Below are 13,344 nucleotides of genomic sequence, written 5' to 3' on the forward strand. Positions count from 1 at the left end.
ACCACTAGCAATTGCTTTTGATACTTCTTTAATTCAGTTTCTCCTCCCTAAGTTTAGAAGCTCCCAATAAGCACATCAATTTTCCTTTGCATCCCTAGAACATAGAGACACAAATAAACCTGTGTCTGGCTTGCTCTAATCATAGGAGCCTTTTCGGATTTTGTTACTTGTAGTTTTCCTGATTTTTCAGATGAAATCTTTCTGTCTTGTCCTTCATCGATAACCCCTGGCTACTTTGTTCCAGCCACTGACTTCTTTAAAGGCTGGTTCTGACACAGAATTTAAAGTGACAGTATTCCTTCTAACACAGTAGAAAATTGAATAGAAAATTGACTAACTTCATTACGTTCATAGTTGCAAAATGTCTGGCTAGACTCACAGGTTTAGTTTCTGACCACGAAGTAGAATTTTCCCCTGTGAGAAACTGGCTCATGTATTGCACAAGCTTTGGACTCATTGGCGTCTACTTTAACCAACAGGAAGCACTAGCTTTGCCTGGAAAAGACTTAGGGACACATTCACGGTTTTCTGTGAGATTTGGTCCTGCCCCTAGGATTTCCAGACTTGGGTCAGTGAATCATGGTGGGGGTGACAGTGGAAACTCTTGTGACTAAGGGACAGACTTTGTGTGTAAGAGCCTGATTCAACCTCTGCTGAAGTCTGATGGCCATCGAGATAGGCTCTGCCAGTCTACCAGGGCCACAGAGCCAGAGCTCTTGAATCAGGACCCAACTTCTCTGTGATGTCAAGTCTTTTGTTTTTCCACAAGCCTTCATATCTCTCCACAAGGCATGTGGGAAAACAGTTTGTTGAAGATTTTAATCTCAAATTTGCTATGAGTCTGATACCCGAAGCTGAGAACGCATTGCACTGTACTATAATTGGCAGTGTAATGCTTCAGATCTTTAGAACTGAGGCCACAGATCTCATTTTGGGAGGCAGACTCATCATGCCCATAGCCGTAGTCATGTGAATCTCACACCGCGTGGGCAGCCCAGAGAGGACCATGGCAGGGGTGGGTGAATGCTCTAGGATCTACCCCTCTGATAGTCCATAGGGTGGGCTCTCTTCCCCATCTGTTCTCTTGTGAGTACCAGACCCACACAGCTAGTCTCAGACATGGTCACATCCATGTTGATACAAGAATATGTTTGAGTAAGCAATCTGTAGTTTGGAGATTTAATGAAGTCCATGCAACTTCTAGCTTTAGCTCCTTGCGCCAAGGCTTTCCATGTGTTCAGTGTGTTAAAAAGACCTTGCACCTGTGGCATGGCTGTAATGCCATCTGGGAAAAAGTTCCAGAGCCCAGCTAGACCATATTCTTTTTTTGCTTACATCAACCTGACTAGAGAAGAAGATGGTGAAAGCAAACTTCTTTCTTTTGCTCAAAGAACAAGGATAGATTTGGATCTAATGTTTGCTAAATAAGAAGTAAGGGAAAAGGATTAGGGCAAGGGGCTAGGAGGTCTTGAGTCAGGGTTCTTAGTTCTTCTACTGCTGTTTTGAGCCTACTCTCTGCACAAGTCAGTACAGGCAAAGCAATGGGAAGATTAGCTAAGGGCCCAGAAAAATCCCAGCAGTGTACCTAGCTAAAAGGGAATATTTAGTTTCAAGACTGAAACAATTATTATTTTCAATTTCTCTACTCCCCTCCCTTCTCCTTTTTCCTAGTAAATGCAGGATAAAACTCACTTCAAAATCACCTGAATAAACACCAGTATTATACTCTCTGGTGAAGCAAGACTGTGGGTAGTTGGATTGGAATTAGAAACAAAACGAGTCTAATAGGAGAGGAAAAAAGAAGTTGAAATTTGGAATAAGGCACAGTTTGGATCAGCGTATAATGCTCTGGTGGGTAATAGATTGGATAATACAGAAAAGAGGACAGAGGGAGAGAAAGAAAATCTTTAAAAATAAATTAATTGCAGCCACATACAGATCCTTCAGCAAAACTAGAAGCAGCCTGAACCAACACAGCATAACACAACTCTAAATTAATAGACTATATTCAACTTAATGGCTGTGAAAGCCAGGGAAGCAATACAATGGTGAGTCATTTAAAATGAAATGTATTGTTTTGTGTGTGGAACAGAGAAAGGAGAACAAAAGGACCGAAAGACTGAAATGAAAATAAAAGTTTAAATATGTAGTTCCAAAGCCCAGAGGAGACTAGAAGCATTCCAAAGCAAGACAAAAGGAATAGTGAGAAATAAGAAGATTACGCTTAACAAAGAAATGATGTTTTTGTTTGCTTTACTTTAGGCTTCACAAAGGAACGTAAAAGACAAGTACCAGGAAAAGACATGATTCTCTGGAAGAAACAAGATGAAAACCAACATGACCAAATGAAAATAAAGAAGGTAAAGATAGTTTCTTGAACAATACCTTCATATCACCACAGCTGGGGAAAGTGGAAAGAGTCAGAAAACTGGTAATTATTGCCAAGAGACTTAAACCGTGCATTTAGGCAGTGATTATTTATTTTTAAATTTGCAAGTAATCTCATGGACACATTTTTGTTATAATAATTGTGATAATACAGTCAAAGAAAATGTCCCCATTGACCCCACCCAAACCCACTTTTCTTCCCAAAGTGTTTATCAGAAAAAATGTAATAGAAATAACAAATCTAGATGGTTATCGTTTTCTCAATAAGAAAAATGTATGTTAGCTGGTTCTTGCTGCTACTCTTATGCTCACTTTTGATCATCAGGCAACTTTGAGTATAAAAATTCTAGTATTTCTATTTTCCTTTTGATTTTTGTGGTGCTAAAATTGTTCTTGAAATTAAAATGTTCCACCCCCTCCCACTCTTCAAATCCCCATCTGTTCTCTTCTGAGCACAAGACCCACAGAGCTGGTCTCAGAAATGGTCACGTCCAGGCTGATATAAGAATATGTTCAAATAAGCAATCTATAGTTTGGAGATTTAAGTAATTCCACAAGACACCTAAAAAGTACCAGGTAGTATTTCTAAGAGATGGAGGGACAAAGATAAGAAAATTCTGGCATAATACTAGAGAAAACTCAAAATATTTTAATCCAGAAGAAACTGGAATTGAAATGGTTAATGCGCACGCCTCAGAGTCATGCAGATCTGGGTTTGAATGCCAGCTCTGCCACCTATTATTTGTATGGTCTTTAGAAGTTGATGATATTAATTCTTAAGGTTTGTGTCATGCTTTGCCTTTTCATACCCCTTCACCGCCACCCCATCCTTTATGGTAACAGATTCTACCTCTCTGGCCACAGAGGTGGACACAAGATAGACCAATCACAATGTTTATCACTCCTGACCACAGTGATTGGCTCAGAGATGAACACATAATCTAATCTGGGCCAATTAGAGTCCTTTTCTGAGATTTTTTTTCTATCTGGAGCAAGAAGAGAAGAACTTTTTTTTTTTTTTTTACCTGATGATGAGGCAGTAAGAATGTAATTTCAAAGGTATTTGCAGCCACTATTTCAGTGTTGTGGGAATAGAGAATAAAGCAATCAAAAATATTATTTTATTATGTTATTTGAATAGTAAAAATAGGTATACTGTACATATATTGTATGTACATTATATATGTATTCGGTTTTTTTTTTTTGGCTGCACTGTGTGGCATGCGGGATCTTAGTTACCTGACCAGGGATTGAACCTGTGCCCCCTGCAGTGGAAGTGCAGTGCAGAGTCTTAACCACTGGACCACCAGGGAAGTCCCTGTATTATATAAACATAATCCAATTCTCTTGGCTCATTTTAGGTGTAATTACAATCCTGAGTTTTGTGTTTAGCACAAGTATGTATATGTGTGTGTGTGTGTGTGTGTGTGTGTGTGTACATACTTTTTTGTGTGTTTAGCACAAGTATACATATACCTAAACAATTTATTATTCAGTATTGTTTAAACTTTATAAAATGATGATAAATGATGTATGTTTCCGTCATTCTACTAGATGGGCAAAAATTAAGAAGTCTGACAATTTCAGGTTGTTGGTAGAGTTTGAAGTAATGGGAACTCATATATCTCCCCTAGGAATATAAACTGGCACAACCTGGCGTTATCTTGTGGAGCTGAATATGAACGTAGTCTAAATCCTGCAATCACATCTAGGTATATACTCTAGAGAAACATTTGCACATGTGTTCCAACAGACAGGTATGATGACTTATAGAACCTCCATACATAACAGAAAACAAAAAAGGAAGTCAACCAAATGGCCATTTATGGGAGACTAGGTGAATGCCTCGTGGTACCTTCACGTGGCAGAATAGCGTGCAAGGGTGAATACGAATGAACCGCAGGTGCGTGCAACAACACGGATGGATCTTAGAAGAAATACTGAGTGTGAGTCAAACCATTTTAAGGAGACAGTTGGGTTCTGTGAAGAGTTCTGTAGCTGTCCTCCTAGTCCCCAGTTAGACAACTGGTCTTGACATCTTATTTTTGGGCTGTGGTAGGAGCGGGCAGCAGAGGCTCGGATGGGCAGAAGTCATGGTGGTTCTGCGCCACCACACTGGTCACCCCAGGGGAGGAACATAGTGGAGAGGGGCAGCGTCTACCTTGGTGGTGAGGTGCAGGGTCACCGTTTGCCTGAGCATCTCGATTCCTGAGTGGAGTTGCTTCAGGGACCAAGAAGTAGACACTGAGGAATCTTTCCTCTGCTCAGGGTCAAAAACCTGTGACAAGCTCTCTGCAGGTCTTATCCGACTGGTCTCTAAGGCCTGACCCAACAGGCCTTTAATTACTGATGGACTACCATTGATGACATCTTTGGGATGAGTTTCTGACAGCTTCTGGTTTGATCTCCAGCTGCTGGTTCCTCCACTTGGGGCTTGTGTATTAGTTAACTCGTGATTTTGGCCATCTCCCAAGAAGATGGTGTAAACAACCTCTCCTTTTGAGATCTTAGGTGCTATACAAAGGCAGCTTATCATTTCTTGCCTCTATATATTATTTCATCGAGAATCATTGTTTTACATTTTAGCGTCTCTAAAAATAAAAATGTATCTTACAGTTGACAGCTTCTTAACAATGATAAAAGGTAGCAGTTTTTTCTTTGTTGATGATACATAAAATGGAGGTGTGTCTCACAATCAACGGAATCTTAGACTTGATTAAATAGGATATGCTTACCTAATACAGATAATCTACTTTTGTTCTTTTTCCAACAATTATTTTCATACATAATGATCTGCACACATAAGCAATATTCACTCAACACTCTGGAATAGAATGGAGTCATATGTATAGTTTTGTAGCAGTTGGTGGAGGGGAGGAAGGAAGATCTTTGCTATTCTCTCTTTGCAAAGAAGATCTTTGCAATTATCAGCAACCAGGAAGAGGCATTGTAAAATGAGAGAAAGGCGGGGGCGGGGGGGGGGGGGAGAGACAGAGAGAGACAGAGGAGAGAGAAACAGAGAGAGACAGAGACAGAGAGAGAGAGAACAGAGAGAGAGAGAGAGAGAGACAGAGAGAGAGAGAGAGAGAGAGGAGAGAGAGAGAGAGGAGAGAGAGACAGAGAGACAGAAAGAGAGAGAGAGAGAGACAGAGAGAGACAGAGAGAGAGAGAGAAGCTTCCTTGATTTCTGATCACTTTCCAGTCCCTCTGGCAGCCTGATTATATGTCTTGCCCTGGGTTTTTTGAGTTGTTATAATAAATCCCCTTTTTCTTGGTTTAAGCAAGTTTCTATTTCCCACAACCTAAGGATCTCTAATTAAGACAAGTGCTCAGCAAGATACCCAATATTTAATGAATGCTCTGTAAGTGCTTATTGTTTTATTATTGTATTAAGGGATTTATTGAGGTTCACCGAAAGTACTTCGAGAATAGAAAGGAAAAGAGAAAAAAGTTGATTATTTGGTCCCCAGTTGGCTGCTTGGGGAGGGTCTTTAAGAAGGGTGGGTGATACTCGACAAGTGGAGGTAGGAAGCCAAAGGCTTCGGTGCAGAAGGATGCTCAGCAAAGGCGAGGGGAGGGTTTGGGAGCTGGGATAACGTGAGTCTCCGGGCGTAGGCTGAGCCTGGTTTGGAAGGACCTTATTATATATCACGTGATGGGATTTTTGCTCTATCCTGAAAGGCTTGCAGAGGAAGCAGGAGGCACCAGAAGATGACTTAAAAAAGAAAAAAATAAATAAAGGCAATCACATAAGAAATTGCTTAAACATACCACTCTGACACAAATGTGCAAGAGGAAGTGGAGAGGAATGGAACTGTATTGAGAGGCTGTTGCAGTCTGGGTGAGAAGAAATGAAAGGGAAGCGAGGCATCAACACCCCCCTCCCGTGTGACATTAAATAGTGCACGCGGAAGAGTGGACTTGTCCCTGGTCTGTGCAAGCAGTCTCCTGCTGACAATCAGAGTGACTCACAGGTGTCCCACCAGCTCGCTCTCTTCATGCAGGAGCTGTTACATTTATGCGCCTGCTCCATTAGCAGCCAGGCTGGCTAGCTGTGCCCTTTGACTCCTTTCCTCAACCCTCCACGTATTTGCCTGCCACCTGGTCTTCTCCTGTTTCCTCCCCGCTCCCAGGCTCGTCAAACGGTAGATGTTCCATTTCCTCTTGGTAGCTCTGCACATTGATCAGACCATTTCAGACATTCTGTGTGTTTGTGCCTGAGCAGCGCACCCCTCCCCCACCTCACGCAACAGAAAGTAATTTGAAAAGAGCCTAAAACTAACAATTTACACAGGCTGAGTTGGGACCTTTTTTCCTTTACTATGGCATTTTGACAACAAGAAAAATGACACTGGCAGAGCACTTATTGATTCACAAAAGACCTTCCCTGTGAATTGGGATACCTGTGCACTCTAGACAAATCTATGTCTATTTGGGGGGTAAAAAGCTATGGTGTTATAGATGTTGTCAGTGAACTTGACCTAAAGAGAGATTCTGTTTTCCCAGTGGTTAGTGCAGAAGAAATCCATACACATATTTGGCTCAATAAATATTCTTATAAATTATATGGAGGATGATATTTTTACGTTTGGGGGAATAATTCTTATACAGTGGAAGTAAGGGAAAAATAAATTGGGAATATACTGCTCAGTCCTGGCCATGTGGTCATTTTAATGATGCTGTAAAAACAGAGATGGAGCAAGACAGTGTTTCTTTATGAGGATGGGCTGACTACTTAACACTCTCAGTCTGGAAAGATGAAGGTAGAGTGGGCTGTGATAAAAAATTTACAGTCATGAAGGGAGTGAATCAGGTGAGTAACAGCTCGGAAAAATAAGAGTAAGAAACATACTGAAGGTAGTTTGAAGACAAAAGAAAATGCAGCTTTACATGTTTATAGTAAAGTCATGATTCATTATTCCAAGAAGCAGTTAGGTCAAGATATGATGGGATTTAAGCAAAGGTTTAGATAAACTCAAGGATGCAAAGTCGACAGTGGGTATACTTAAGAAATATGCCCACATTTTTGGTTTTAAGTTACAAAAATAACATGTTCATTGGAGAAGAATTAGAAACATCATATAAGCAAAATTTTTAAAAATTAAAAAATCTGTAATCTCTTAGAGATAATAACTATTGATATTTTGCTGTATAAATACTTTATTTTTCTATTTGTTTATTTAATTTACCCAAATGGGCTCAAACTAAACATATTGCAGTTTTTTTCAACATAATATTTTGTGACGATCTTTCCATGTCAGTAACTTTATAGCTACACAAACGTTTCGAAGTACAAGGTGTGGCTTTGGATGGATTTACTATAATTATCTTAACCAATTCCATATTGCTAAATGTATTCTGAGATTTCCTACATGTTTATCTTCTAGGTGTATGATACTTTTGTCAACTTAAAAATGTCCTATTGGATTTTAAATGCAATTGCATTGAGTTTACAGATAAATTTTGTGGGAATCTTTACGGTATTGGGTAATTTTATCTGGAAACACAATATATCTTTCTTTTTTTTTTTTTTTTTTTTTTTTGCGGTACGCGGGCCTCTCACTGTTGTGGCCTCTCCTGTTGCGGAGCACAGGCTCCGGACGCGCAGGCTCAGCGTTCATGGCTCACGGGCCCAGCCGCTCCGCGGCATGTGGGATCTTCCCAGACCGGGGCACAAACCTGCGTCCCCCGCATCGGCAGGCGGACCCTCAACCACTGCGCCACGAGGGAAGCCCGAGTTGTCACATTTCTTACGTCTTATCTGGCTTGAAAAAGCAATGATCCCAGACATGGAAGCTGCAAGGTGCCCGATGACCTAACCATAGAAGTTTCAGAGTGTCACTTCTGCTGGAGTTTATTGGTCAAGCCAGTTGCTGAGGTCAGTTCAGATTCAAGTGGAAGGGAATTAGACTCCACCTTCCAATGGGAGGAATAGCAAAGAATTTGGAATCATCTTTAATGGCTTATTATTTTTAAAATTGTTGCTGGTGTGATTTGCTAAAATTTCTCAATATATTTGTGCAAACATTCCTAAATTATGTTGGTCTAGAGATTTCTGTGCTGTATTTACCAGGCTTTTGGTAACAGAGTTATGACATTTGGTTTTTAAAATTGAATTGGAAAATTTTGATCTTTTTCGTAGTCTAACACATTAAATAGCATTAGAATTTCTTGCTTTTTTAAAAATAATTAATTAATTTATTTATTTTTGGCTGTATTGGGTCTTTGTTGCTGCATGCGGGCTTTCCCTAGTTGCAGCGAGCGGGGGCTACTCTTTGTTGTGGTGTGTGGGCTTCTCACTGTGGTGGCTTCTCTTGTGGAGCATGGACTCTAGGCACGCGGGCTTCAGTAGTTGTGGCTCGTAGGCTCAGTAGTTGTGGCGCATGGGTTCAGTTTCTCCGCGGCATGTGGTATCTTCCTGGATCAGGGCTCGAACCCGTGTCCCCTGCATTGGCAGGTGGATTCCTAACCACTGCACTACCAGGGAAGTCCAGAATTTCTTGCTTCTTGAAGATTTATAAAACCTCCCAGGCCAAATGTCCTTTATAATTTGACAATTCTTTTTTTTTTTTTTTGCGGTACGCGGGCCTCTCACCGTTGTGGCCTCTCCCGTTGCGGAGCACAGGCTCCGGACGCGCAGGCTCAGCGGCCATGGCCCACGGGCCCAGCCGCTCCATGGCATGTGGGATCTTCCCAGACCGGGGCACGAACCCGTGTCCCCTGCATCGGCAGGCGGACTCCCAACCACTGTGCCACCAGGGAAGCCCCTATAATTTGGCAATTATTTGATGGTATTTTTATTATAGTATCTTTGATCTTATTTATATTTCTTACTTCTTCTTGAGTCAATTTTGTTATTTTATATTTTCCTAGTAAAAGAAGTCACAACAATTTTTGACAAGTATTTGTCACAGCTTTTGCTGTTCTCCAGGACTGATATAGATGTCTTCCCCTTCATTTTAATGTCTTTTGTCTATTTCATTGGGAATGTAGGAAGGAAGGGAAGTTTTTTTGATTTGCCGAACTTTAATACAGAGATGTAATGCTCTAATTGTCACAGCTGTGTTGTAGGGTGCTGCACACTATTTATACCTTATGTCACTTAATAGGAATGAATACCCTGTGAGATAACAAAAATTACTCGTTTTATACAAATGACTTTATGTTTTACAACACAAGTCACCTACTGTAAGTTCATTACAAAGAATTATTAATTTAAGTTCAGTCATCAAATACGCTTTGTTGAATCAGATGGAAAGCAGGAATTACATCTATAATGTGTTTCATGTCATCAGTTGTGACTTTTGTCCCTCATGCTGATTAATTCATTAAGCATATTTAGTTATATCTACCAGTCTCCCAAGAGAGATGGTGAGGTCCATGAAAAATAGACCATATTTAAGTTGCTAACAGAATCTTTAAGTACATAATAGTAACCAGGAGATAGAAAATGTTTAAGATTTGATATAAATGTCCAATTGGATTAAAAAAATGTTTTTTATTGGGGTATAGTTGTTTACAATGTTGTGTTAGTTTCTACTGTACAGCAACGTGGAGTTCCCTGTGCTATACATCAGGTTCTCATTAGTTATCTATTTTATACATATTAGTGTATATATGTTACTTGCAGTCTCCCATTTCATTCCATCCCCTCTTTGCCTGCTTGGTGTGCATATGTTTGTTCTCTACATCCGTGTCTCTGTTTCTGTCTTGCAAACCAGTTCATCTGTACCTTTTTTCTAGATTCCACAAATATGCATGAATGTACGATATTTGTTTTTCTCTTTCTGACTTATTTCACTCTGTATGACAGTCTCTGTCTCCATCCATGTCTCTACAAATGACCCAATTTCGTTCCTTTTTATGGCTGAGTAATATTCCATCATATATAAAAACATGGACCACTTCACAAATTTGCGTGTCATCCTTGTGCAGGGGCCTTGCTAATCTCTGTATCGTTCCAATTTTAGCACGTGTGCTGCCGAAGTGAGCGCAAGGAAGGCAATTTAATGCATGGGTTCAAATTGGCATCTTATGAATGTTCTTATAGTCCTTTTTCTGAGGTAGAACTATCTTAGAATATGTCCATAGTGTTGTTATAAGTAAAGCTTTAAGCAGAATGATCCAGAAATCTGTTTTTTGTGGCATTTAAACTTTGTGTTTTGAACTAAAGCTAAGTGGGAGCTAAAGATTATTTTATACTGTGCTCATAGAGATGCCAATACTGTCCCTACTAAATGAGGGCTTCATCAAGATATGTCAGCTCACAGAGGAGAGAAGGAAGGTGAATCTTAAATTACAGAACTCAGATATCTGACTACTGATCGTCAAGATCAATAAGAAGACAGTGAGGACCCCATGAATTGTAGGATAATTGCTGGTTAATTTTCATTAACAGGCTTCCAAGTGAGTCTGTGTGGTGTGTGTATGTGCCTTGTGCGAAGTTCAGAAAGTCCTTTTGGGAAGGACGTTGAGATAATGGGGAAGGCAAGCAATGTAGTATGCTGAGAGAAGAGAAGCCAGTAACTCGCCGTTGGCACAGGCTCACTCTTAGCCTAAGTTTCCCAATTCTGGGAACAGTTTCTAATAGGCAAATATGGTCTATATCACTAATGACAAGGGGAGATACTAGAACTCTGGATACTTCAGATGGAAGCACATGGATGGGTGGCTCACTCATCTTGAAAACTTTGAATTTGTGCTGCAAGGAGAGGTTGCAGAAAGCATCTCTCCTGGTAAAGCATCTCACTATTTAGAAAGTAAATTTTACTTAAAAGGAAGCTATGGGTAGACCGTGCAAAATGAGACCCAGAAATAATTGGAAAGGCGGCAGAGGGAAAATGAGAGAGTCTGAATAAATCCTGAAAGCCCAAAGGCTGAGAATACCAAGATAATTTAAAAATACAGGGAAGATTTGAAAATACATGTAGCTGCGGGGAGGGTTGGCCAAAGAACAGAAATAGAGAAAACCATAGGAAATGGAAAAGAGGGGAAATGGAAAGGGATGAAGATGTTACCCTTAACAGGAATGCAGATGCACGTGGAAAGATGCCAAAAAAAGCCAGGCGAATAAGTGCTCCGGATGGAATTTAGTGTATGTAGCTGAGGAATGAAAACAAAACCCACCACTGCGCTAGTAATAGAGGGCGGGAAGACTACCAGAAAATCAGGGGAGAACAATGTGGGTCTCAACAGGAGGTAATATATTGTATTCAAAGGCATTTGAGCATACAGCGTAGCATTTAGACACACGATCTAGAGAAAGCAAGTGCAAAGGGCAGAATAGGAAAAGAATGTCTGGCCACTCTATATATAAACCTGTAAGTCTGAGCTAAATTTCTCTTTGTCTACTCTGGTTACTGTTTGCTTCTTTGTTGACATGTAAAACATTTCCACAGAGTGGTTTGGGGGGTATTAAAGTGAAACCAGGCTCATGGTAGAAAACAGAAGACTATGAGAGGATTTTATGATATTTGATAGTTGCTTTATAATATAAAAAAAGATGTGGTTTTTTTTTTGGTTGTTCCTGTGTGCTTTACAGAATCAGTCTCACGGCTTAATAACCTTACACCTTGAGCACCTTTGTATTTTGTACTTAGTTGCAAATACTTTAAGTAACAGCTTTATTATTTCTTCCTGGATCAGCCCCGGATCCCCTTTGAGGAACTATGTCTTCCAAGAATTCAGCTGACCACATAGTCCTAAGCCTAGAGTTTTGGGGAAAAGATTTGATTGTGGTTGCATATTTGTGTTTTTGTTCCAGTGGAGTTAGAATTTACCTTGTAAGGAGTAAATACTCATCCTTTGGCACCTGGAAGACGGTATAGCATCTTAAAATAACCAGAAAAGTAGTACAAGAATCTCTTAACTTACCTTTCTGCCTCCAGCTCATCTTCGTTTTTTTTTTTTTCCCTAGTGAAATGATCTTTAAAATAAAATAAAATAAAACTCACTTAGCATTTAACATCGTAAGTGAGGTTTAAACTAACCCAAAGAAAGAAAAATATCTGTAAGTTAAGGGGACTTTTAAACTAAAATATCGACTTTTGTGGCAACCTTTTGTCATCTGGGAAAAGGCAGGTCTCTAGGAAGAAAAAAGAAGTGTGAAGAGGTGGGAAGGAAAAAAAAATGGAAGAACATCTTCGTCATTTAAGAAATATTTCACAGACACCGAATTGTGTTCTAGATACTTTAGCGTTTCATTAACATTTTGGGCTCCTCAATTAGAGTGACAGTTTTCTGAGAAACAGGATTATGTCCTTTTAGTTTTCTTGACACCAACCACAAGGTCGAATAGCTAAATTCAAACAATTTTATTCTCTTTAACTTTTCTACAGCATTTGACTCTGTTGAGAAATTTTCTTTCTATTCTCTCTTTTTTTTTCCTTCTCTACAGACACTGCTAGAGTTGGGCTCTCATCTGTCACCTGGTGTCCCACCTGCAGTTTTCTCTCCCCATCCCTCCCATTTCATCCTTCCCATTGCCATCGAAATTGTCTTTGATTAATTCACATCCCTGCTTAGAAACCAGTGATAGCTCCTCACTGGTGGATGCTATTATAGGCTATTATTGTGGGCGCTATCGGAAAAATTACAAAAATCTTTGGCCTTGTATCTAACTCCAGTCCCAGTAGATGGAGGATAATCAGTTTCCCCCTCTCCATTGGGCCCAGTCTTCCTTGTTCTCCCCAGAACCTACTCTACAGCCACACAAGACATGTGGCTCTCCAAGTGCCTCCTAGGACTAAGCTGGGTCTTAGAAGGAGAACATAGCTGTGGAGACCTGAACCTCAGTTGCAGTGAAGAGAGGAAGGATTGAAAACCAAGGGGCTTGTCTGAACGGTGGTGACCTCAGCTGTCTGGGCAAAGTGGTTCACTAAAGACCTCAGTGGAGCGATTCTGTGGCTTAAGAGCAGAGTGGAGTGTATTGGTTTGTGTTCAGTGTATTTGCTCTAT

The 13,344-nt window shown here is 40.2% G+C and overlaps 1 non-coding gene across 1 annotated transcript; it reads right to left on the reverse strand.

Moving 5' to 3' along the window:
- Nucleotides 1-10,278: 10,278 nt before the first annotated feature.
- Nucleotides 10,279-10,382, reverse strand: LOC132423714 (U6 spliceosomal RNA). The gene has a single exon (XR_009519038.1). It is a non-coding gene; the product is annotated as a U6 spliceosomal RNA (small nuclear RNA).
- Nucleotides 10,383-13,344: the final 2,962 nt, after the last annotated feature.

Source organism: Delphinus delphis, chromosome 3 (genome assembly GCF_949987515.2).
Source record: "Delphinus delphis chromosome 3, mDelDel1.2, whole genome shotgun sequence".
In the NCBI taxonomy this organism is placed as follows: Eukaryota; Metazoa; Chordata; class Mammalia; order Artiodactyla; family Delphinidae; genus Delphinus; species Delphinus delphis.